Here is a 26064-nt window from a genome sequence, read left to right as displayed (position 1 = left end):
TTGAATACTCATATTTAAGTAAACTATGTAAGACAATACCGATTCCTCTGCTTACTTGAGTGAATGTTATAGAGAATGGAACTCCACTAAACTACTGCTGGGTACCTCCCAGGGTAGTTTTTCTGTATTTTCAGGTTAAAGCAAGAACAAGGGTTCTTCAGGACCTCTTTTTTACAGCACTGTTAATCATAAACCAATAACTACATGATGGAAATGGACAAGAAACAGTACTAATCTTTCAATTTTCTATTTCATATTTAAGTAACTATGTAAGACAATACAGATTCCTCTGCTTACTTGAGTGAATGTTATAGAGAATGGAACTCCACTAAACTACTGCTGGGTACCTCCCAGGGTAGTTTTTCTGTATTTTCAGGTTAAAGCAAGAACAAGGGTTCTTCAGGACCTCTTTTTTACAGCACTGTTAATCATAAACCAATAACTACATGATGGAAATGGACAAGAAACAGTACTAATCTTTCTATTTTCTATTTCATATTTAAGTAACTATGTAAGACAATACAGATTCCTCTGCTTACTTGAGTGAATGTTATAGAGAATGGAACTCCACTAAACTACTGCTGGGTACCTCCCAGGGTAGTTTTTCTGTATTTTCAGGTTAAAGCAAGAACAAGGGTTCTTCAGGACCTCTTTGTTACAGCACTGTTAATCATAAACCAATAACTACATGATGGAAATGGACAAGAAACAGTTCTAATCTTTCTATTTTAAATTCCCAAAAACTGGACCCTTAACATGACGGTTTTTTCTTCCATATCTGAAAGGCTTGGCTTTTCTATAAGTCAGGATGGCCGAGCGGTCTAAGGCGCTGCGTTCAGGTCGCAGTCTCCCCTGGAGACGTGGGTTCAAATCCCACTTCTGACAATACAACTTTTATTAAACACACTGCAATGTCATTCCGACAGCGCTAGTGAAAAAACCCACTATGCCAAAACACGCCCCAAAATGTTAGACTCTTCAGATGACTGGCTTGGCATCCAATCTTGAAAGTTTTCTTATTTGTGTAGGATAGGATGACCGAGCAGTCTCTCGTGAAGGCGTGGATTTAAATCCCACTTTTGAATACTCATATTTAAGTAAACTATGTAAGACAATACCGATTCCTCTGCTTACTTGAGTGAATGTTATAGAGAATGGAACTCCACTAAACTACTGCTGGGTACCTCCCAGGGTAGTTTTTCTGTATTTTCAGGTTAAAGCAAGAACAAGGGTTCTTCAGGACCTCTTTTTTACAGCACTGTTAATCATAAACCAATAACTACATGATGGAAATGGACAAGAAACAGTACTAATCTTTCTATTTTCTATTTCATATTTAACCGGTTAAGGACTAGGCTGTTTTACAGCTAAATGACCAGAGCAAATTTCACAATTTTGCTATGCGCTTTTTTAGATGACTATAACTCAGCAGGTGAATAAAGTTCATCTTTGAATTTTACACCCTTTTTAAAGGACAGATAGGGCTTTGTTTTAGTGGCATTTGTGAGTATATATAATTATTTTTTTTTTCTCTAAAGTGGGCAAAATTGGAAAAAAATGCAAGAATTTAACAATTGCGTCGGTTTATGCTAGCATTTTTCACACACGGTATGAACCACGGCCAAAATTAATCTCCTTTCACATTCTTTCACTTCTCCCGTGCATGGGGATACCAAATATGTGAGCCTTATTCACTGTGCGGGCATGTGCCAGGGCTTGGCATAAAAGGAGGCTTTTTGGCCTTTTCGGTCCAGGAATTTTGCATTTGATTTTAGAGCCGCATACTGTTTTCTGGGGGGCCTAATGCTGCTGAAACATTAGAAACACCCCATAAATGACTTCATTCACACAAGTAGACCCCACAAGGTTTCCTTCAAGGGGTTTATCATATTTTTAGCAAGTCCAGTTTTCTTCTGAAAGTTTCTTGAATAAGATGGAACAAAATAAAATCAGCACTTTTTTAGCAAATGCGTCAGTTTAGGCTAGTATTTTTCACACACGGTATAGACCACGGACAAAATTCATCTCCTTTCACGTTCTTCCACTTCTCCCGTGCATGGGGATACCAAATATGTGTGCCTTATTCACTGTGCGGGCATGTGCCAGGGCTTGGCATAAAAGGAGGCTTTTTGGCCTTTTCGGTCCAGGAATTCTGCACTTGATTTTAGAGCCGTATACTGTTTTCTGGTGGGCGTAATGCTGCTGAAACATTAGAAACACCCCATAAATGACTTCATTCACACAAGTAGACCCCACAAGGTTTCCTTCAAGGGGTTTATCATATTTTTAGCAAGTCCAGTTTTCTTCTGAAAGTTTCTTGAATAAGATGGAACAAAATAAAATCAGCACTTTTTTAGCAAATGCGTCAGTTTAGGCTAGTATTTTTCACACACGGTATAGACCACGGACAAAATTCATCTCCTTTCACGTTCTTCCACTTCTCCCGTGCATGGGGATACCAAATATGTGTGCCTTATTCACTGTGCGGGCATGTGCCAGGGCTTGGCATAAAAGGAGGCTTTTTGGCCTTTTCGGTCCAGGAATTTTGCATTTGATTTTAGAGCCGCATACTGTTTTCTGGGGGGCCTAATGCTGCTGAAAGATTAGAATCACCCCATAAATGACTTCATTCACACAAGTAGACCCCACAAGGTTTCCTTCAAGGGGTTTATCATATTTTTAGCAAGTCCAGTTTTCTTCTGAAAGTTTCTTGAATAAGATGGAACAAAATAAAATCAGGACTTTTTTAGCAAATGCGTCAGTTTAGGCTAGCATTTTTCACACACGGTATAGTCCACGGACAAAATTAATCTCCTTTCACATTCTTCCACTTCTCCCGTGCATGGGGATACCAAATATGTGTGCCTTATTCACTGTGCGGGCATGTGCCAGGGCTTGGCATAAAAGGAGGCTTTTTGGCCTTTTCGGTCCAGGAATTTTGCATTTGATTTTAGAGCCGCATACTGTTTTCTGGGGGGCCTAATGCTGCTGAAAGATTAGAATCACCCCATAAATGACTTCATTCACACAAGTAGACCCCACAAGGTTTCCTTCAAGGGGTTTATCATATTTTTAGCAAGTCCAGTTTTCTTCTGAAAGTTTCTTGAATAAGATGGAACAAAATAAAATCAGCACTTTTTTAGCAAATGCGTCAGTTTAGGCTAGTATTTTTCACACACGGTATAGACCACGGACAAAATTCATCTCCTTTCACGTTCTTCCACTTCTCCCGTGCATGGGGATACCAAATATGTGTGCCTTATTCACTGTGCGGGCATGTGCCAGGGCTTGGCATAAAAGGAGGCTTTTTGGCCTTTTCGGTCCAGGAATTTTGCATTTGATTTTAGAGCCGCATACTGTTTTCTGGGGGGCCTAATGCTGCTGAAAGATTAGAATCACCCCATAAATGACTTCATTCACACAAGTAGACCCCACAAGGTTTCCTTCAAGGGGTTTATCATATTTTTAGCAAGTCCAGTTTTCTTCTGAAAGTTTCTTGAATAAGATGGAACAAAATAAAATCAGGACTTTTTTAGCAAATGCGTCAGTTTAGGCTAGCATTTTTCACACACGGTATAGTCCACGGACAAAATTAATCTCCTTTCACATTCTTCCACTTCTCCCGTGCATGGGGATACCAAATATGTGTGCCTTATTCGCTGTGCGGGCATGTGCCATGGCTTGGCATAAAAGGAGGCTTTTTGGCCTTTTCGGTCCAGGAATTTTGCATTTGATTTTATAGCCGCATACTGTTTTCTGGGGGGCGTAATGCTGCTGAAACATTAGAAACACCCCATAAATGACTTCATTCACACAAGTAGACCCCACAAGGTTTTCTTCAAGGGGTTTATCATATTTTTAGCAAGTCCAGTTTTCTTCTGAAAGTTTCTTGAATAAGATGGAACAAAATAAAATCAGCACTTTTTTAGCAAATGCGTCAGTTTAGGCTAGCATTTTTCACACACGGTATAGACCACGGTCAAAATTCATCTCCTTTCACATTCTTCCACTTCTCCCGTGCATGGGGATACCAAATATGTGTGCCTTATTCACTGTGCGGGCATGTGCCAGGGCTTGGCATAAAAGGAGGCTTTTTGGTCCAGGAATTCTGCATTTGATTTTATAGCAGTGTACTGTTTTCTGGGGGGCCTAATGCTGCTGAAACATTAGAAACACCCCATAAATGACTTCATTCACACAAGTAGACCCCACAAGGTTTCCTTCAAGGGGTTTATCATATTTTTAGACAGTCCAGTTTTCTTCTGAAAGTTTCTTGAATAAGATGGAACAAAATAAAATTAGCTTTTTTTTTTAACAAATGCGTCAGTTTATGCTAGCTTTTTCACACACAAAATGGACCACGGACAAAATTCATCGCATTTCACATTCTTCCTCTTCTCCCGTGCATGGGGATACCAAATATGTGTGCTTTATTCATGGGCATGTGCCAGGGCTTGGCATAAAAAGAGGCTTTTTGGCCTTTTCGGTCCAGGAATTCTGCACTTGATTTTATAGCCGCATACTGTTTTCTGGGGGGTGTAATGCTGCTGAAACATTGGAAACACCCCATAAATGACTTCGTTCACACAAGTAGACCCCACAAGGTTTCCTTCAAGGGGTTTATCATATTTTTAGCAAGTCCAGTTTTCTTCTGAAAGTTTCTTGAATAAGATGGAACAAAATAAAATCAGCACTTTTTTAGCAAATGCGTCAGTTTAGGCTAGTATTTTTCACACACGGTATGAACCACGGCCAAAATTCATCTCCTTTCACGTTCTTCCACTTCTCCCGTGCATGGGGATACCAAATATGTGTGCCTTATTCACTGTGCGGGCATGTGCCAGGGCTTGGCATAAAAGGAGGCTTTTTGGCCTTTTCGGTCCAGGAATTCTGCACTTGACTTTATAGCCGCATACTGTTTTCTGGGGGGCCTAATGCTGCTGAAAGATTAGAATCACCCCATAAATGACTTCATTCACACAAGTAGACCCCACAAGGTTTTCTTCAAGGGGTTTATCATATTTTTAGACAGTCCAGTTTTCTTCTGAAAGTTTCTTGAATAAGATGGAACAAAATAAAATTAGCAATTTTTTAGCAAATGCGTCAGTTTATACCAGCATTTTTCACACACGGTATAGACCACGGTCAAAATTAATCTCCGTTCACATTCTGCCACTTCTCCCGTGCACGGGGATACCAAATATGCGGCCTTATTTATCACATAGAGATGTAGGAGGGCGGACGATAGAAGAAGATTATTTCACATATCGCTTTTTTTCAAAGCTGGTTTTACAAAACTCAACAGAGTTTCTATAAGGGTATGTTCACACGGCGGGGGTCCGTAACGGCTGAAATTACGGGGATGTTTCAGCCTGAAAACATCCCCGTAAATTCAGCCGTACCGGCATGTGCAGGCGCTTGAATGCCGCGTCAATTACGGCCGTAATTAGCGCTGCTATTCATTGGAGTCAATTACGGCCAAAGAAGTGACAGGTCACTTCTTCTACGCGGGCGTCAATTTACGCGCCGTCATTTGACAGCGGCGCGTAAATATACGCCTCGTGTGAACAGACAAACGTCTGCCCATTGCTTTCAATGGGCAGATGTTTGTCAGCGCTATTGAGGCGCTATTTTCGGACGTAATTCGGGGCAAAAACGCCCGATTTACGTCCGTAAATAGGCCGTGTGAACATACCCTAACACTTCCAAAATATCTGCTCGTCCACACTTACATTCTGCTCAGGGGTGTAGAGTTGCAGAAATAAATTATTCAGGGAATTTATTAGCGGTCTTATTTTGAACAACCGATCCCGGTTTGCATCGGTACTTGGGGGGCCTGTGCGTTGTCATTGAAGTTGAGGAACCTCATTATTGTCTCATAACGAGACCTGGGCATTACTGCAGAATATACTGGGGTGGCTTGGGCGGGTCTTGTTGACCAGTAAGACCTAATGGAGGGCTTTTTGACAATACCCATATTTAGGGTGAGCCCCAAATTTTTTTTTAATTCCTGCAAATTGGTGGGCGTCCAATCTCTGGCATGGGTGGATGAAGGTTTCTGCCTTATATATTGCGTGGCATATAAATTTGTTTCGTGGACAATCTGATTTAGGATGTCGTCCGTTATAAATAAATGGAAGTAATCCATTTGGACAAAATTTGTATTGTCCACGGTTATGCCAGGAGTGGCCGTAAATCCGTGGATTCTAGGCCCAAAAGATGGGGCAGGTGCCCATACAAGAGCCTGGACTGGAGGGACCAGGCTGTCCCGTGCTACAGCGCTACTTGGCCCTGCGCTTTCATGTTCTGCAGTTTCGACTGCATCAGGGACAACGTCCCCTGAAGATGAACCTGAAGTGACGCTGTCATCGTCACTACCTAAAACAGGTTCCATCTCGGACGCCATCTCTGATGCGGTCTCCGACTCAGACCACAGCATGGCGTATGCCTCCTCGGCGCTAAACAACTTCCTCGCCATAACGTAACTAACACTAACACTAACTAAACAAATTTTATTTTTTTATTTTTTTTATAAAACACACAAACTAAGGCCCCATGCACACGACCGTGCCCGCAATTGCTGTCCGCGATCGCGGGCACGGCCGGCCGCTGACTGACAGCCGCATTTTCGTGCCGTGCTCCCATACAAAGTATGGGAGCACGGCCCGCAAAATGCGAAAGAACGGACATGTTCCATAATTCCCGGAACATTTCCACGGCACTGACACCCTTCCGTACGGAGGTTTTTTGCTGTCGTGTGCATGGGGCCTAACTGCTATATATATCTACACTACCGCTAAAAATAAACCGCTATTGCTATATATATTATATATATGTGGATATATATATAATTATATACTCCCTACCTGCCTATTCTAATAGAATAAAAGAAAGAAAGGTAGATAGATAGAAAAAAAGATAGATGGATAGATAGATTGTATAGATAGATAGAAATCTATCTATACAGAGAATGTTTTATAGTGTAACTGGTTTTTTTTTTTTCACTGTAATCTTCTGGCAGCAATTCTCCCGAGTCTCTTCTTCTCCTCAAACTGAAACAATATTTGAGGAGAAGAAAAGAGGCAGGAGATTTACTGCCAGAAAACTCAAAATAAAACAAATGTGGTCGCTGTGATTTTCACAGCGACCACATGTTCAGGGACCATCAGATTGGTCCCTGATACTCTGCCCAGTGCCCAGAGCTGTTGGTAACAGCGAGGGCACAGGGCTGTGTGCACGCGATCGCGGGCACAGGGCTGTGTGCACGCGATCGCGTGCACACTGTTTTATAAGCAGAAATGCATGTGATCGCTGTGATTGGTTGTCACAGCGACCACATGTTCAGGGACCATCAGATTGGTCCCTGATACTCTGCCCAGTGCCCAGAGCTGTTGGTAACAGCGAGGGCACAGGGCTGTGTGCACGCGATCGCGTGCACACTGTTTTCTATGCAGAAATGCATGTGATCGCTGTGATTGGTTGTCACAGCGATCACATGTTCAGGGGCCAAAAGATTGACCCCTGACATTCTGCCCAGTGCCCATGGCTGTTAGCAACAGCCAGGGCATAGAGCTGTGTGCACGCGATCGCGCGTGCACAGTCTCTGAAGTGCGGCCGTATATATACTATACGCCGGACTTTAGAGACCCTGACCGCTGGCCGTATATTTACGGCCAGCGGTCGGGAACCTGTTAAGTAACTATGTAAGACAATACAGATTCCTCTGCTTACTTGAGTGATTGTTATAGAGAATGGAACTCCACTAAACTACTGCTGGGTACCTCCCAGGGTAGTTTTTCTGTATTTTCAGGTTAAAGCAAGAACAAGGGTTCTTCAGGACCTCTTTGTTACAGCACTGTTAATCATAAACCAATAACTACATGATGGAAATGGACAAGAAACAGTTCTAATCTTTCTATTTTAAAGTCCCAAAAACTGGACCCTTAACATGACGGTTTTTTCTTCCATTTCTGAAAGGCTTGGCTTTTCTATAAGTCAGGATGGCCGAGCGGTCTAAGGCGCTGCGTTCAGGTCGCAGTCTCCCCTGGAGGCGTGGGTTCAAATCCCACTTCTGACAATACAACTTTTCTTAAACACACTGCAATGTCATTCCGACAGCGCTAGTGAAAAAACCCACTATGCCAAAACACGCCCCAAAATGTTAGACTCTTCAGATGACTGGCTTGGCATCCAATCTTGAAAGTTTTCTTATTTGTGTAGGATAGGATGACCGAGCAGTCTCTCGTGAAGGCGTGGATTTAAATCCCACTTTTGAATACTCATATTTAAAGGAACAGTGTCATCACAAATTATTTTTTTATATGTTAAAGATGTTAGTGCTTTATTAAAAACGTTTATATTCATTTGTGTGTTTGTGTTTTACTTTTTCTTATTTTTACACTTTTTCTTCCCTATGGGGGCTGGCATTTTTTGTTCCATTTCTGTCTGTGTCGATTAACGACACATACAGACATGGAATACGGCAGCCACAGTCCCATAGGGACTGTGAACGGCTCCCGTCCCATTTACTTCCGTGTACGGCGTCTGTGTGGGAACTGCGCATGCGCCGCTCCCACACAGTCCAATTCGAAATTGGCGCCGTCTGGCGCCATTTTCCTGTGGACCGGAAGTCGCGGCCGGACAATAATATTACTACTTCCGGTCGCGGCTTCCGGGTTTGTGCACTTGCACCAGCGGCAGCAAACGGAGCGGACGGGCCGGAGGGAGCCGCGGCGGCAGGAGCAGGTAAGAGATTTCAATGTATGTTCGTGTTTGTGTGTGTTTACTACTGTATGTAAACCTACTACGCTGTGTGTTAGCTCAAAAAATGGCGACACACAGTGTAGGAGGTTACACCGTTCAAACCCCTCGTTTATCCCGGCACTAGCCAGGATAAAGGAGGGGGGGATGCTGAGAGCTCACTAGAGCGAGGGCTTTTAACCCAATGTTGCAATGCTGCAATTTTGGGAACTAGCTCCATCTAGTGACCAAAAATGGGTAGTATTATAAATTAGAAATAATTTATAATATTTCCTGACTCTGAAAAAAATAAAAAAAATTTGAACAATGTTTAATCACCCACACACTAAATGTTTAATTTTTAAATAAAAAACATGTTTTTCTGGCAACACATTCCCTTTAAGTAAACTATGTAAGACAATACAGATTCCTCTGCTTACTTGAGTGAATGTTATAGAGAATGGAACTCCACTAAACTACTGCTGGGTACCTCCCAGGGTAGTTTTTCTGTATTTTCAGGTTAAAGCAAGAACAAGGGTTCTTCAGGACCTCTTTGTTACAGCACTGTTAATCATAAACCAATAACTACATGATGGAAATGGACAAGAAACAGTTCTAATCTTTCTATTTTAAATTCCCAAAAACTGGACCCTTAACATGACGGTTTTTTCTTCCATTTCTGAAAGGCTTGGCTTTTCTATAAGTCGGGATGGCCGAGCGGTCTAAGGCACTGCGTTCAGGTCGCAGTCTCCCCTGGAGGCGTGGGTTCAAACCCCACTTCTGACAATAGAACTTTTCTTAAACACACTGCAATGTCATTCCGACACGCCCCAAAATGTTAGACTCTTCAGATGACTGGCTTGGCATCCAATCTTGAAAGTTTTCTTATTTGTGTAGGATAGGATGACCGAGCAGTCTCTCGTGAAGGCGTGGATTTAAATCCCACTTTTGAATACTCATATTTAAGTAAACTATGTAAGACAATACCGATTCCTCTGCTTACCTGAGTGAATGTTATAGAGAATGGAACTCCACTAAACTACTGCTGGGTACCTCCCAGGGTAGTTTTTCTGTATTTTCAGGTTAAAGCAAGAACAAGGGTTCTTCAGGACCTCTTTTTTACAGCACTGTTAATCATAAACCAATAACTACATGATGGAAATGGACAAGAAACAGTACTAATCTTTCTATTTTCTATTTCATATTTAAGTAACTATGTAAGACAATACAGATTCCTCTGCTTACTTGAGTGAATGTTATAGAGAATGGAACTCCACTAAACTACTGCTGGGTACCTCCCAGGGTAGTTTTTCTGTATTTTCAGGTTAAAGCAAGAACAAGGGTTCTTCAGGACCTCTTTGTTACAGCACTGTTAATCATAAACCAATAACTACATGATGGAAATGGACAAGAAACGGTACTAATCTTTCTATTTTCTATTTCATATTTAAGTAACTATGTAAGACAATACAGATTCCTCTGCTTACTTGAGTGAATGTTATAGAGAATGGAACTCCACTAAACTACTGCTGGGTACCTCCCAGGGTAGTTTTTCTGTATTTTCAGGTTAAAGCAAGAACAAGGGTTCTTCAGGACCTCTTTGTTACAGCACTGTTAATCATAAACCAATAACTACATGATGGAAATGGACAAGAAACAGTTCTAATCTTTCTATTTTAAATTCCCAAAAACTGGACCCTTAACATGATGGTTTTTTCTTCCATTTCTGAAAGGCTTGGCTTTTCTATAAGTCAGGACGGCCGAGCGGTCTAAGGCGCTGCGTTCAGGTCGCAGTCTCCCCTGGAGGCGTGGGTTCAAATCCCACTTCTGACAATACAACTTTTATTAAACACGACCCAAAATGTTAGACTCTTCAGATGACTGTCTTGGCATCCAATCTTGAAAGTTTTCTTATTTGTGTAGGATAGGATGACCGAGCAGTCTCTCGTGAAGGCGTGGATTTAAATCCCACTTTTGAATACTCATATTTAAGTAAACTATGTAAGACAATACCGATTCCTCTGCTTACTTGAGTGAATGTTATAGAGAATGGAACTCCACTAAACTACTGCTGGGTACCTCCCAGGGTAGTTTTTCTGTATTTTCAGGTTAAAGCAAGAACAAGGGTTCTTCAGGACCTCTTTGTTACAGCACTGTTAATCATAAACCAATAACTACATGATGGAAATGGACAAGAAACAGTACTAATCTTTCAATTTTCAATTTCATATTTAAGTAACTATGTAAGACAATACAGATTCCTCTGCTTACTTGAGTGAATGTTATAGAGAATGGAACTCCACTAAACTACTGCTGGGTACCTCCCAGGGTAGTTTTTCTGTATTTTCAGGTTAAAGCAAGAACAAGGGTTCTTCAGGACCTCTTTTTTACAGCACTGTTAATCATAAACCAATAACTACATGATGGAAATGGACAAGAAACAGTACTAATCTTTCTATTTTCTATTTCATATTTAAGTAACTATGTAAGACAATACAGATTCCTCTGCTTACTTGAGTGAATGTTATAGAGAATGGAACTCCACTAAACTACTGCTGGGTACCTCCCAGGGTAGTTTTTCTGTATTTTCAGGTTAAAGCAAGAACAAGGGTTCTTCAGGACCTCTTTGTTACAGCACTGTTAATCATAAACCAATAACTACATGATGGAAATGGACAAGAAACGGTACTAATCTTTCTATTTTCTATTTCATATTTAAGTAACTATGTAAGACAATACAGATTCCTCTGCTTACTTGAGTGAATGTTATAGAGAATGGAACTCCACTAAACTACTGCTGGGTACCTCCCAGGGTAGTTTTTCTGTATTTTCAGGTTAAAGCAAGAACAAGGGTTCTTCAGGACCTCTTTGTTACAGCACTGTTAATCATAAACCAATAACTACATGATGGAAATGGACAAGAAACAGTTCTAATCTTTCTATTTTAAATTCCCAAAAACTGGACCCTTAACATGACGGTTTTTTCTTCCATTTCTGAAAGGCTTGGCTTTTCTATAAGTCAGGACGGCCGAGCGGTCTAAGGCGCTGCGTTCAGGTCGCAGTCTCCCCTGGAGGCGTGGGTTCAAATCCCACTTCTGACAATACAACTTTTATTAAACACGACCCAAAATGTTAGACTCTTCAGATGACTGTCTTGGCATCCAATCTTGAAAGTTTTCTTATTTGTGTAGGATAGGATGACCGAGCAGTCTCTCGTGAAGGCGTGGATTTAAATCCCACTTTTGAATACTCATATTTAAGTAAACTATGTAAGACAATACCGATTCCTCTGCTTACTTGAGTGAATGTTATAGAGAATGGAACTCCACTAAACTACTGCTGGGTACCTCCCAGGGTAGTTTTTCTGTATTTTCAGGTTAAAGCAAGAACAAGGGTTCTTCAGGACCTCTTTGTTACAGCACTGTTAATCATAAACCAATAACTACATGATGGAAATGGACAAGAAACAGTTCTAATCTTTCTATTTTAAATTCCCAAAAACTGGACCCTTAACATGACGGTTTTTTCTTCCATATCTGAAAGGCTTGGCTTTTCTATAAGTCAGGATGGCCGAGTGGTCTAAGGCGCTGCGTTCAGGTCGCAGTCTCCCCTGGAGGCGTGGGTTCAAATCCCACTTCTGACAATACAACTTTTATTAAACACACTGCAATGTCATTCCGACAGCGCTAGTGAAAAAACCCACTATGCCAAAACACGCCCCAAAATGTTAGACTCTTCAGATGACTGGCTTGGCATCCAATCTTGAAAGTTTTCTTATTTGTGTAGGATAGGATGACCGAGCAGTCTCTCGTGAAGGCGTGGATTTAAATCCCACTTTTGAATACTCATATTTAAGTAAACTATGTAAGACAATACCGATTCCTCTGCTTACTTGAGTGAATGTTATAGAGAATGGAACTCCACTAAACTACTGCTGGGTACCTCCCAGGGTAGTTTTTCTGTATTTTCAGGTTAAAGCAAGAACAAGGGTTCTTCAGGACCTCTTTTTTACAGCACTGTTAATCATAAACCAATAACTACATGATGGAAATGGACAAGAAACAGTACTAATCTTTCTATTTTCTATTTCATATTTAAGTAACTATGTAAGACAATACAGATTCCTCTGCTTACTTGAGTGAATGTTATAGAGAATGGAACTCCACTAAACTACTGCTGGGTACCTCCCAGGGTAGTTTTTCTGTATTTTCAGGTTAAAGCAAGAACAAGGGTTCTTCAGGACCTCTTTGTTACAGCACTGTTAATCATAAACCAATAACTACATGATGGAAATGGACAAGAAACAGTTCTAATCTTTCTATTTTAAATTCCCAAAAACTGGACCCTTAACATGACGGTTTTTTCTTCCATATCTGAAAGGCTTGACTTTTCTATAAGTCAGGATGGCCGAGCGGTCTAAGGCGCTGCGTTCAGGTCGCAGTCTCCCCTGGAGACGTGGGTTCAAATCCCACTTCTGACAATACAACTTTTTTTAAACACACTGCAATGTCATTCCGACAGCGCTAGTGAAAAAACCCACTATGCCAAAACACGCCCCAAAATGTTAGACTCTTCAGATGACTGGCTTGGCATCCAATCTTGAAAGTTTTCTTATTTGTGTAGGATAGGATGACCGAGCAGTCTCTCGTGAAGGCGTGGATTTAAATCCCACTTTTGAATACTCATATTTAAGTAAACTATGTAAGACAATACCGATTCCTCTGCTTACTTGAGTGAATGTTATAGAGAATGGAACTCCACTAAACTACTGCTGGGTACCTCCCAGGGTAGTTTTTCTGTATTTTCAGGTTAAAGCAAGAACAAGGGTTCTTCAGGACCTCTTTTTTACAGCACTGTTAATCATAAACCAATAACTACATGATGGAAATGGACAAGAAACAGTACTAATCTTTCTATTTTCTATTTCATATTTAAGTAACTATGTAAGACAATACAGATTCCTCTGCTTACTTGAGTGAATGTTATAGAGAATGGAACTCCACTAAACTACTGCTGGGTACCTCCCAGGGTAGTTTTTCTGTATTTTCAGGTTAAAGCAAGAACAAGGGTTCTTCAGGACCTCTTTGTTACAGCACTGTTAATCATAAACCAATAACTACATGATGGAAATGGACAAGAAACAGTTCTAATCTTTCTATTTTAAATTCCCAAAAACTGGACCCTTAACATGACGGTTTTTTCTTCCATTTCTGAAAGGCTTGGCTTTTCTATAAGTCAGGATGGCCGAGCGGTCTAAGGCGCTGCGTTCAGGTCGCAGTCTCCCCTGGAGGCGTGGGTTCAAATCCCACTTCTGACAATACAACTTTTATTAAACACACTGCAATGTCATTCCGACAGCGCTAGTGAAAAAACCCACTATGCCAAAACACGCCCCAAAATGTTAGACTCTTCAGATGACTGGCTTGGCATCCAATCTTGAAAGTTTTCTTATTTGTGTAGGATAGGATGACCGAGCAGTCTCTCGTGAAGGCGTGGATTTAAATCCCACTTTTGAATACTCATATTTAAGTAAACTATGTAAGACAATACCGATTCCTCTGCTTACTTGAGTGAATGTTATAGAGAATGGAACTCCACTAAACTACTGCTGGGTACCTCCCAGGGTAGTTTTTCTGTATTTTCAGGTTAAAGCAAGAACAAGGGTTCTTCAGGACCTCTTTTTTACAGCACTGTTAATCATAAACCAATAACTACATGATGGAAATGGACAAGAAACAGTACTAATCTTTCAATTTTCAATTTCATATTTAAGTAACTATGTAAGACAATACAGATTCCTCTGCTTACTTGAGTGAATGTTATAGAGAATGGAACTCCACTAAACTACTGCTGGGTACCTCCCAGGGTAGTTTTTCTGTATTTTCAGGTTAAAGCAAGAACAAGGGTTCTTCAGGACCTCTTTTTTACAGCACTGTTAATCATAAACCAATAACTACATGATGGAAATGGACAAGAAACAGTACTAATCTTTCTATTTTCTATTTCATATATAAGTAACTATGTAAGACAATACAGATTCCTCTGCTTACTTGAGTGAATGTTATAGAGAATGGAACTCCACTAAACTACTGCTGGGTACCTCCCAGGGTAGTTTTTCTGTATTTTCAGGTTAAAGCAAGAACAAGGGTTCTTCAGGACCTCTTTGTTACAGCACTGTTAATCATAAACCAATAACTACATGATGGAAATGGACAAGAAACAGTTCTAATCTTTCTATTTTAAATTCCCAAAAACTGGACCCTTAACATGACGGTTTTTTCTTCCATATCTGAAAGGCTTGGCTTTTCTATAAGTCAGGATGGCCGAGTTGTCTAAGGCGCTGTGTTCAGGTCGCAGTCTCCCCTGGAGGCGTGGGTTCAAATCCCACTTCTGACAATACAACTTTTATTAAACACACTGCAATGTCATTCCGACAGCGCTAGTGAAAAAACCCACTATGCCAAAACACGCCCCAAAATGTTAGACTCTTCAGATGACTGGCTTGGCATCCAATCTTGAAAGTTTTCTTATTTGTGTAGGATAGGATGACCGAGCAGTCTCTCGTGAAGGCGTGGATTTAAATCCCACTTTTGAATACTCATATTTAAGTAAACTATGTAAGACAATACCGATTCCTCTGCTTACTTGAGTGAATGTTATAGAGAATGGAACTCCACTAAACTACTGCTGGGTACCTCCCAGGGTAGTTTTTCTGTATTTTCAGGTTAAAGCAAGAACAAGGGTTCTTCAGGACCTCTTTTTTACAGCACTGTTAATCATAAACCAATAACTACATGATGGAAATGGACAAGAAACAGTACTAATCTTTCAATTTTCAATTTCATATTTAAGTAACTATGTAAGACAATACAGATTCCTCTGCTTACTTGAGTGAATGTTATAGAGAATGGAACTCCACTAAACTACTGCTGGGTACCTCCCAGGGTAGTTTTTCTGTATTTTCAGGTTAAAGCAAGAACAAGGGTTCTTCAGGACCTCTTTTTTACAGCACTGTTAATCATAAACCAATAACTACATGATGGAAATGGACAAGAAACAGTACTAATCTTTCTATTTTCTATTTCATATTTAAGTAACTATGTAAGACAATACAGATTCCTCTGCTTACTTGAGTGAATGTTATAGAGAATGGAACTCCACTAAACTACTGCTGGGTACCTCCCAGGGTAGTTTTTCTGTATTTTCAGGTTAAAGCAAGAACAAGGGTTCTTCAGGACCTCTTTGTTACAGCACTGTTAATCATAAACCAATAACTACATGATGGAAATGGACAAGAAACAGTTCTAATCTTTCTATTTTAAATTCCCAAAAACTGGACCCTTAACATGACGGTTTTTTCTTCCATTTCTGAAAGGCTTGGCTTTTCTATAAGTCAGGATGGCCGAGCGGTCTAAGGCGCTGCGTTCAGGTCGCAGTCTCCCCTGGAGGCGTGGGTTCAAATCCCACTTCTGACAATACAACTTTTATTAAACACACTGCAATGTCATTCCGACAGCGCTAGTGAAAAAACCCACTATGCCAAAACACGCCCCAAAATGTTAGACTCTTCAGATGACTGGCTTGGCATCCAATCTTGAAAGTTTTCTTATTTGTGTAGGATAGGATGACCGAGCAGTCTCTCGTGAAGGCGTGGATTTAAATCCCACTTTTGAATACTCATATTTAAGTAAACTATGTAAGACAATACCGATTCCTCTGCTTACTTGAGTGAATGTTATAGAGAATGGAACTCCACTAAACTACTGCTGGGTACCTCCCAGGGTAGTTTTTCTGTATTTTCAGGTTAAAGCAAGAACAAGGGTTCTTCAGGACCTCTTTTTTACAGCACTGTTAATCATAAACCAATAACTACATGATGGAAATGGACAAGAAACAGTACTAATCTTTCAATTTTCTATTTCATATTTAAGTAACTATGTAAGACAATACAGATTCCTCTGCTTACTTGAGTGAATGTTATAGAGAATGGAACTCCACTAAACTACTGCTGGGTACCTCCCAGGGTAGTTTTTCTGTATTTTCAGGTTAAAGCAAGAACAAGGGTTCTTCAGGACCTCTTTTTTACAGCACTGTTAATCATAAACCAATAACTACATGATGGAAATGGACAAGAAACAGTACTAATCTTTCTATTTTCTATTTCATATTTAAGTAACTATGTAAGACAATACAGATTCCTCTGCTTACTTGAGTGAATGTTATAGAGAATGGAACTCCACTAAACTACTGCTGGGTACCTCCCAGGGTAGTTTTTCTGTATTTTCAGGTTAAAGCAAGAACAAGGGTTCTTCAGGACCTCTTTGTTACAGCACTGTTAATCATAAACCAATAACTACATGATGGAAATGGACAAGAAACAGTTCTAATCTTTCTATTTTAAATTCCCAAAAACTGGACCCTTAACATGACGGTTTTTTCTTCCATATCTGAAAGGCTTGGCTTTTCTATAAGTCAGGATGGCCGAGCGGTCTAAGGCGCTGCGTTCAGGTCGCAGTCTCCCCTGGAGGCGTGGGTTCAAATCCCACTTCTGACAATACAACTTTTATTAAACACACTGCAATGTCATTCCGACAGCGCTAGTGAAAAAACCCACTATGCCAAAACACGCCCCAAAATGTTAGACTCTTCAGATGACTGGCTTGGCATCCAATCTTGAAAGTTTTCTTATTTGTGTAGGATAGGATGACCGAGCAGTCTCTCGTGAAGGCGTGGATTTAAATCCCACTTTTGAATACTCATATTTAAGTAAACTATGTAAGACAATACCGATTCCTCTGCTTACTTGAGTGAATGTTATAGAGAATGGAACTCCACTAAACTACTGCTGGGTACCTCCCAGGGTAGTTTTTCTGTATTTTCAGGTTAAAGCAAGAACAAGGGTTCTTCAGGACCTCTTTTTTACAGCACTGTTAATCATAAACCAATAACTACATGATGGAAATGGACAAGAAACAGTACTAATCTTTAAATTTTCTATTTCATATTTAAGTAACTATGTAAGACAATACAGATTCCTCTGCTTACTTGAGTGAATGTTATAGAGAATGGAACTCCACTAAACTACTGCTGGGTACCTCCCAGGGTAGTTTTTCTGTATTTTCAGGTTAAAGCAAGAACAAGGGTTCTTCAGGACCTCTTTGTTACAGCACTGTTAATCATAAACCAATAACTACATGATGGAAATGGACAAGAAACAGTACTAATCTTTCTATTTTCTATTTCATATTTAAGTAACTATGTAAGACAATACAGATTCCTCTGCTTACTTGAGTGAATGTTATAGAGAATGGAACTCCACTAAACTACTGCTGGGTACCTCCCAGGGTAGTTTTTCTGTATTTTCAGGTTAAAGCAAGAACAAGGGTTCTTCAGGACCTCTTTGTTACAGCACTGTTAATCATAAACCAATAACTACATGATGGAAATGGACAAGAAACAGTTCTAATCTTTCTATTTTAAATTCCCAAAAACTGGACCCTTAACATGACGGTTTTTTCTTCCATATCTGAAAGGCTTGGCTTTTCTATAAGTCAGGATGGCCGAGCGGTCTAAGGCGCTGCGTTCAGGTCGCAGTCTCCCCTGGAGACGTGGGTTCAAATCCCACTTCTGACAATACAACTTTTATTAAACACACTGCAATGTCATTCCGACAGCGCTAGTGAAAAAACCCACTATGCCAAAACACGCCCCAAAATGTTAGACTCTTCAGATGACTGGCTTGGCATCCAATCTTGAAAGTTTTCTTATTTGTGTAGGATAGGATGACCGAGCAGTCTCTCGTGAAGGCGTGGATTTAAATCCCACTTTTGAATACTCATATTTAAGTAAACTATGTAAGACAATACCGATTCCTCTGCTTACTTGAGTGAATGTTATAGAGAATGGAACTCCACTAAACTACTGCTGGGTACCTCCCAGGGTAGTTTTTCTGTATTTTCAGGTTAAAGCAAGAACAAGGGTTCTTCAGGACCTCTTTTTTACAGCACTGTTAATCATAAACCAATAACTACATGATGGAAATGGACAAGAAACAGTACTAATCTTTCTATTTTCTATTTCATATTTAAGTAACTATGTAAGACAATACAGATTCCTCTGCTTACTTGAGTGAATGTTATAGAGAATGGAACTCCACTAAACTACTGCTGGGTACCTCCCAGGGTAGTTTTTCTGTATTTTCAGGTTAAAGCAAGAACAAGGGTTCTTCAGGACCTCTTTTTTACAGCACTGTTAATCATAAACCAATAACTACATGATGGAAATGGACAAGAAACAGTTCTAATCTTTCTATTTTAAATTCCCAAAAACTGGACCCTTAACATGACGGTTTTTTCTTCCATTTCTGAAAGGCTTGGCTTTTCTATAAGTCAGGATGGCCGAGCGGTCTAAGGCGCTGCGTTCAGGTCGCAGTCTCCCCTGGAGGCGTGGGTTCAAATCCCACTTCTGACAATACAATTTTTATTAAACACACTGCAATGTCATTCCGACAGCGCTAGTGAAAAAACCCACTATGCCAAAACACGCCCCAAAATGTTAGACTCTTCAGATAACTGGCTTGGCATCCAATCTTGAAAGTTTTCTTATTTGTGTAGGATAGGATGACCGAGCAGTCTCTCGTGAAGGCGTGGATTTAAATCCCACTTTTGAATACTCATATTTAAGTAAACTATGTAAGACAATACCGATTCCTCTGCTTACTTGAGTGAATGTTATAGAGAATGGAACTCCACTAAACTACTGCTGGGTACCTCCCAGGGTAGTTTTTCTGTATTTTCAGGTTAAAGCAAGAACAAGGGTTCTTCAGGACCTCTTTTTTACAGCACTGTTAATCATAAACCAATAACTACATGATGGAAATGGACAAGAAACAGTACTAATCTTTCTATTTTCTATTTCATATTTAAGTAACTATGTAAGACAATACAGATTCCTCTGCTTACTTGAGTGAATGTTATAGAGAATGGAACTCCACTAAACTACTGCTGGGTACCTCCCAGGGTAGTTTTTCTGTATTTTCAGGTTAAAGCAAGAACAAGGGTTCTTCAGTACCTCTTTGTTACAGCACTGTTAATCATAAACCAATAACTACATGATGGAAATGGACAAGAAACAGTTCTAATCTTTCTATTTTAAATTCCCAAGAACTGGACCCTTAACATGACGGTTTTTTCTTCCATATCTGAAAGGCTTGGCTTTTCTATAAGTCAGGATGGCCGAGCGGTCTAAGGCGCTGCGTTAAGGTCGCAGTCTCCCCTGGAGGCGTGGGTTCAAATCCCACTTCTGACAATACAACTTTTCTTAAACACACTGCAATGTCATTCCGACAGTGCTAGTGAAAAAACCCACTATGCCAAAACACGCCCCAAAATGTTAGACTCTTCAGATGACTGGCTTGGCATCCAATCTTGAAAGTTTTCTTATTTGTGTAGGATAGGATGACCGAGCAGTCTCTCGTGAAGGCGTGGATTTAAATCCCACTTTTGAATACTCATATTTAAGTAAACTATGTAAGACAATACCGATTCCTCTGCTTACTTGAGTGAATGTTATAGAGAATGGAACTCCACTAAACTACTGCTGGGTACCTCCCAGGGTAGTTTTTCTGTATTTTCAGGTTAAAGCAAGAACAAGGGTTCTTCAGGACCTCTTTGTTACAGCACTGTTAATCATAAACCAATAACTACATGATGGAAATGGACAAGAAACAGTACTAATCTTTCTATTTTCTATTTCATATTTAAGTAACTATGTAAGACAATACAGATTCCTCTGCTTACTTGAGTGAATGTTATAGAGAATGGAACTCCACTAAACTACTGCTGGGTACCTCCCAGGGTAGTTTTTCTGTATTTTCAGGTTAAAGCAAGAACAAGGGTTCTTCAGGACCTCTTTGTTACAGCACTGTTAATCATAAACCAATAACTACATGATGGAAATGGACAAGAAACAGTTCTAATCTTTCTATTTTAAATTCCCAAAAACTGGACCCTTAACATGACGGTTTTTTCTTCCATATCTGAAAGGCTTGGCTTTTCTATAAGTCAGGATGGCCGAGCGGTCTAAGGCGCTGCGTTCAGGTCGCAGTCTCCCCTGGAGACGTGGGTTCAAATCCCACTTCTGACAATACAACTTTTATTAAACACACTGCAATGTCATTCCGACAGCGCTAGTGAAAAAACCCACTATGCCAAAACACGCCCCAAAATGTTAGACTCTTCAGATGACTGGCTTGGCATCCAATCTTGAAAGTTTTCTTATTTGTGTAGGATAGGATGACCGAGCAGTCTCTCGTGAAGGCGTGGATTTAAATCCCACTTTTGAATACTCATATTTAAGTAAACTATGTAAGACAATACCGATTCCTCTGCTTACTTGAGTGAATGTTATAGAGAATGGAACTCCACTAAACTACTGCTGGGTACCTCCCAGGGTAGTTTTTCTGTATTTTCAGGTTAAAGCAAGAACAAGGGTTCTTCAGGACCTCTTTTTTACAGCACTGTTAATCATAAACCAATAACTACATGATGGAAATGGACAAGAAACAGTACTAATCTTTCTATTTTCTATTTCATATTTAAGTAACTATGTAAGACAATACAGATTCCTCTGCTTACTTGAGTGAATGTTATAGAGAATGGAACTCCACTAAACTACTGCTGGGTACCTCCCAGGGTAGTTTTTCTGTATTTTCAGGTTAAAGCAAGAACAAGGGTTCTTCAGGACCTCTTTTTTACAGCACTGTTAATCATAAACCAATAACTACATGATGGAAATGGACAAGAAACAGTTCTAATCTTTCTATTTTAAATTCCCAAAAACTGGACCCTTAACATGACGGTTTTTTCTTCCATTTCTGAAAGGCTTGGCTTTTCTATAAGTCAGGATGGCCGAGCGGTCTAAGGCGCTGCGTTCAGGTCGCAGTCTCCCCTGGAGGCGTGGGTTCAAATCCCACTTCTGACAATACAATTTTTATTAAACACACTGCAATGTCATTCCGACAGCGCTAGTGAAAAAACCCACTATGCCAAAACACGCCCCAAAATGTTAGACTCTTCAGATAACTGGCTTGGCATCCAATCTTGAAAGTTTTCTTATTTGTGTAGGATAGGATGACCGAGCAGTCTCTCGTGAAGGCGTGGATTTAAATCCCACTTTTGAATACTCATATTTAAGTAAACTATGTAAGACAATACCGATTCCTCTGCTTACTTGAGTGAATGTTATAGAGAATGGAACTCCACTAAACTACTGCTGGGTACCTCCCAGGGTAGTTTTTCTGTATTTTCAGGTTAAAGCAAGAACAAGGGTTCTTCAGGACCTCTTTTTTACAGCACTGTTAATCATAAACCAATAACTACATGATGGAAATGGACAAGAAACAGTACTAATCTTTCTATTTTCTATTTCATATTTAAGTAACTATGTAAGACAATACAGATTCCTCTGCTTACTTGAGTGAATGTTATAGAGAATGGAACTCCACTAAACTACTGCTGGGTACCTCCCAGGGTAGTTTTTCTGTATTTTCAGGTTAAAGCAAGAACAAGGGTTCTTCAGTACCTCTTTGTTACAGCACTGTTAATCATAAACCAATAACTACATGATGGAAATGGACAAGAAACAGTTCTAATCTTTCTATTTTAAATTCCCAAGAACTGGACCCTTAACATGACGGTTTTTTCTTCCATATCTGAAAGGCTTGGCTTTTCTATAAGTCAGGATGGCCGAGCGGTCTAAGGCGCTGCGTTAAGGTCGCAGTCTCCCCTGGAGGCGTGGGTTCAAATCCCACTTCTGACAATACAACTTTTCTTAAACACACTGCAATGTCATTCCGACAGTGCTAGTGAAAAAACCCACTATGCCAAAACACGCCCCAAAATGTTAGACTCTTCAGATGACTGGCTTGGCATCCAATCTTGAAAGTTTTCTTATTTGTGTAGGATAGGATGACCGAGCAGTCTCTCGTGAAGGCGTGGATTTAAATCCCACTTTTGAATACTCATATTTAAGTAAACTATGTAAGACAATACCGATTCCTCTGCTTACTTGAGTGAATGTTATAGAGAATGGAACTCCACTAAACTACTGCTGGGTACCTCCCAGGGTAGTTTTTCTGTATTTTCAGGTTAAAGCAAGAACAAGGGTTCTTCAGGACCTCTTTTTTACAGCACTGTTAATTATAAACCAATAACTACATGATGGAAATGGAAAAGAAACAGTACTAATCTTTCTATTTTCTATTTCATATTTAAGTAACTATGTAAGACAATACAGATTCCTCTGCTTACTTGAGTGAATGTTATAGAGAATGGAACTCCACTAAACTACTGCTGGGTACCTCCCAGGGTAGTTTTTCTGTATTTTCAGGTTAAAGCAAGAACAAGGGTTCTTCAGGACCTCTTTGTTACAGCACTGTTAATCATAAACCAATAACTACATGATGGAAATGGACAAGAAACAGTTCTAATCTTTCTATTTTAAATTCCCAAAAACTGGACCCTTAACATGACGGTTTTTTCTTCCATATCTGAAAGGCTTGGCTTTTCTATAAGTCAGGATGGCCGAGCTGTCTAAGGCGCTGCGTTAAGGTCGCAGTCTTCCCTGGAGGCGTGGGTTCAAATCCCACTTCTGACAATACAACTTTTATTAAACACACTGCAATGTCATTCCGACAGCGCTAGTGAAAAAACCCACTATGCCAAAACACGCCCCAAAATGTTAGACTCTTCAGATGACTGGCTTGGCATCCAATCTTGAAAGTTTTCTTATTTGTGCAGGATAGGATGACCGAGCAGTCTCTCGTGAAGGCGTGGATTTAAATCCCACTTTTGAATACTCATATTTAAGTAAACTATGTAAGACAATACCGATTCCTCTGCTTACTTGAGTGAATGTAATAGAGAATGGAACTCCACTAAACTACTGCTGGGTACCTCCCAGGGTAGTTTTTCTGTATTTTCAGGTTAAAGCAAGAACAAGGGTTCTTCAGTACCTCTTTGTTACAGCACTGTTAATCATAAACCAATAACTACATGATGGAAATGGACAAGAAACAGTTCTAATCTTTCTATTTTAAATTCCCAAGAACTGGACCCTTAACATGACGGTTTTTTCTTCCATATCTGAAAGGCTTGGCTTTTCTATAAGTCAGGATGGCCGAGCGGTCTAAGGCGCTGCGTTAAGGTCGCAGTCTTCCCTGGAGGCGTGGGTTCAAATCCCACTTCTGACAATACAACTTTTATTAAACACACTGCAATGTCATTCCGACAGCGCTAGTGAAAAAACCCACTATGCCAAAACACGCCCCAAAATGTTAGACTCTTCAGATGACTGGCTTGGCATCCAATCTTGAAAGTTTTCTTATTTGTGCAGGATAGGATGACCGAGCAGTCTCTCGTGAAGGCGTGTATTTAAATCCCACTTTTGAATACTCATATTTAAGTAAACTATGTAAGACAATACCGATTCCTCTGCTTACTTGAGTGAATGTAATAGAGAATGGAACTCCACTAAACTACTGCTGGGTACCTCCCAGGGTAGTTTTTCTGTATTTTCAGGTTAAAGCAAGAACAAGGGTTCTTCAGTACCTCTTTGTTACAGCACTGTTAATCATAAACCAATAACTACATGATGGAAATGGACAAGAAACAGTTCTAATCTTTCTATTTTAAATTCCCAAGAACTGCACCCTTAACATGACGGTTTTTTCTTCCATATCTGAAAGGCTTGGCTTTTCTATAAGTCAGGATGGCCGAGCGGTCTAAGGCGCTGCGTTAAGGTCGCAGTCTTCCCTGGAGGCGTGGGTTCAAATCCCACTTCTGACAATACAACTTTTCATAAACACACTGCAATGTCATTCCGACAGCGCTAGTGAAAAAACCCACTATGCCAAAACACGCCCCAAAATGTTAGACTCTTCAGATGACTGGCTTGGCATCCAATCTTGAAAGTTTTCTTATTTGTGTAGGATAGGATGACCGAGCAGTCTCTCGTGAAGGCGTGGATTTAAATCCCACTTTTGAATACTCATATTTAAGTAAACTATGTAAGACAATACCGATTCCTCTGCTTACTTGAGTGAATGTTATAGAGAATGGAACTCCACTAAACTACTGCTGGGTACCTCCCAGGGTAGTTTTTATGTATTTTCAGGTTAAAGCAAGAACAAGGGTTCTTCAGGACCTCTTTTTTACAGCACTGTTAATCATAAACCAATAACTACATGATGGAAATGGACAAGAAACAGTACTAATCTTTCTATTTTCTATTTCATATTTAAGTAACTATGTAAGACAATACCGATTCCTCTGCTTACTTGAGTGAATGTTATAGAGAATGGAACTCCACTAAACTACTGCTGGGTACCTCCCAGGGTAGTTTTTCTGTATTTTCAGGTTAAAGCAAGAACAAGGGTTCTTCAGTACCTCTTTGTTACAGCACTGTTAATCATAAACCAATAACTACATGATGGAAATGGACAAGAAACAGTTCTAATCTTTCTATTTTAAATTCCCTAAAACTGGACCCTTAACATGACGGTTTTTTCTTCCATATCTGAAAGGCTTGGCTTTTCTATAAGTCAGGATGGCCGAGCGGTCTAAGGCGCTGCGTTAAGGTCGCAGTCTCCCCTGGAGGCGTGGGTTCAAATCCCACTTCTGACATTTCCACTTTTCATAAACACACTGCAATGTCATTCCGACAGCGCTAGTGAAAAAACCCACTATGCCAAAACACGCCCCAAAATGTTAGACTCTTCAGATGACTGGCTTGGCATCCAATCTTGAAAGTTTTCTTATTTGTGTAGGATAGGATGACCGAGCAGTCTCTCGTGAAGGCGTGGATTTAAATCCCACTTTTGAATACTCATATTTAAGTAAACTATGTAAGACAATACCGATTCCTCTGCTTACTTGAGTGAATGTTATAGAGAATGGAACTCCACTAAACTACTGCTGGGTACCTCCCAGGGTAGTTTTGCTGTATTTTCAGGTTAAAGCAAGAACAAGGGTTCTTCAGGACCTCTTTTTTACAGCACTGTTAATTATAAACCAATAACTACATGATGGAAATGGAAAAGAAACAGTACTAATCTTTCTATTTTCTATTTCATATTTAAGTAACTATGTAAGACAATACAGATTCCTCTGCTTACTTGAGTGAATGTTATAGAGAATGGAACTCCACTAAACTACTGCTGGGTACCTCCCAGGGTAGTTTTTCTGTATTTTCAGGTTAAAGCAAGAACAAGGGTTCTTCAGTACCTCTTTGTTACAGCACTGTTAATCATAAACCAATAACTACATG

At 40.1% G+C, this 26064-nt stretch overlaps 17 non-coding genes across 17 annotated transcripts; all 17 read left to right on the top strand.

Moving 5' to 3' along the window:
- The first annotated feature begins 802 nt into the window (after positions 1-802).
- Positions 803-885, top strand: TRNAL-CAG (transfer RNA leucine (anticodon CAG)). The gene has a single exon. It is a non-coding gene; the product is annotated as a tRNA-Leu (tRNA).
- A 7109-nt stretch (positions 886-7994) lies between these two features.
- On the top strand, positions 7995-8077 carry TRNAL-CAG (transfer RNA leucine (anticodon CAG)). Its single transcript has one exon. It is a non-coding gene; the product is annotated as a tRNA-Leu (tRNA).
- Positions 8078-9442: 1365 nt separating this feature from the next.
- On the top strand, positions 9443-9525 carry TRNAL-CAG (transfer RNA leucine (anticodon CAG)). The gene has a single exon. It is a non-coding gene; the product is annotated as a tRNA-Leu (tRNA).
- A 2774-nt stretch (positions 9526-12299) lies between these two features.
- On the top strand, positions 12300-12382 carry TRNAL-CAG (transfer RNA leucine (anticodon CAG)). Its single transcript has one exon. It is a non-coding gene; the product is annotated as a tRNA-Leu (tRNA).
- Positions 12383-13136: 754 nt separating this feature from the next.
- Positions 13137-13219, top strand: TRNAL-CAG (transfer RNA leucine (anticodon CAG)). Its single transcript has one exon. It is a non-coding gene; the product is annotated as a tRNA-Leu (tRNA).
- A 754-nt stretch (positions 13220-13973) lies between these two features.
- On the top strand, positions 13974-14056 carry TRNAL-CAG (transfer RNA leucine (anticodon CAG)). The gene has a single exon. It is a non-coding gene; the product is annotated as a tRNA-Leu (tRNA).
- A 2075-nt stretch (positions 14057-16131) lies between these two features.
- TRNAL-CAG (transfer RNA leucine (anticodon CAG)) lies at positions 16132-16214 on the top strand. The gene has a single exon. It is a non-coding gene; the product is annotated as a tRNA-Leu (tRNA).
- Positions 16215-17210: 996 nt separating this feature from the next.
- TRNAL-CAG (transfer RNA leucine (anticodon CAG)) lies at positions 17211-17293 on the top strand. The gene has a single exon. It is a non-coding gene; the product is annotated as a tRNA-Leu (tRNA).
- Positions 17294-18289: 996 nt separating this feature from the next.
- TRNAL-CAG (transfer RNA leucine (anticodon CAG)) lies at positions 18290-18372 on the top strand. Its single transcript has one exon. It is a non-coding gene; the product is annotated as a tRNA-Leu (tRNA).
- A 754-nt stretch (positions 18373-19126) lies between these two features.
- On the top strand, positions 19127-19209 carry TRNAL-CAG (transfer RNA leucine (anticodon CAG)). The gene has a single exon. It is a non-coding gene; the product is annotated as a tRNA-Leu (tRNA).
- Positions 19210-19963: 754 nt separating this feature from the next.
- TRNAL-AAG (transfer RNA leucine (anticodon AAG)) lies at positions 19964-20046 on the top strand. The gene has a single exon. It is a non-coding gene; the product is annotated as a tRNA-Leu (tRNA).
- Positions 20047-20800: 754 nt separating this feature from the next.
- On the top strand, positions 20801-20883 carry TRNAL-CAG (transfer RNA leucine (anticodon CAG)). The gene has a single exon. It is a non-coding gene; the product is annotated as a tRNA-Leu (tRNA).
- A 754-nt stretch (positions 20884-21637) lies between these two features.
- TRNAL-CAG (transfer RNA leucine (anticodon CAG)) lies at positions 21638-21720 on the top strand. Its single transcript has one exon. It is a non-coding gene; the product is annotated as a tRNA-Leu (tRNA).
- Positions 21721-22474: 754 nt separating this feature from the next.
- Positions 22475-22557, top strand: TRNAL-AAG (transfer RNA leucine (anticodon AAG)). Its single transcript has one exon. It is a non-coding gene; the product is annotated as a tRNA-Leu (tRNA).
- A 1349-nt stretch (positions 22558-23906) lies between these two features.
- On the top strand, positions 23907-23989 carry TRNAL-AAG (transfer RNA leucine (anticodon AAG)). The gene has a single exon. It is a non-coding gene; the product is annotated as a tRNA-Leu (tRNA).
- A 512-nt stretch (positions 23990-24501) lies between these two features.
- TRNAL-AAG (transfer RNA leucine (anticodon AAG)) lies at positions 24502-24584 on the top strand. The gene has a single exon. It is a non-coding gene; the product is annotated as a tRNA-Leu (tRNA).
- A 754-nt stretch (positions 24585-25338) lies between these two features.
- Positions 25339-25421, top strand: TRNAL-AAG (transfer RNA leucine (anticodon AAG)). Its single transcript has one exon. It is a non-coding gene; the product is annotated as a tRNA-Leu (tRNA).
- The last annotated feature ends 643 nt before the right edge of the window (positions 25422-26064 follow it).

Source organism: Rhinoderma darwinii, chromosome 3 (assembly GCF_050947455.1).
Source record: "Rhinoderma darwinii isolate aRhiDar2 chromosome 3, aRhiDar2.hap1, whole genome shotgun sequence".
In the NCBI taxonomy this organism is placed as follows: domain Eukaryota; kingdom Metazoa; phylum Chordata; class Amphibia; order Anura; family Rhinodermatidae; genus Rhinoderma; species Rhinoderma darwinii.
This window is presented reverse-complemented; position numbering and strand designations above follow the sequence as displayed.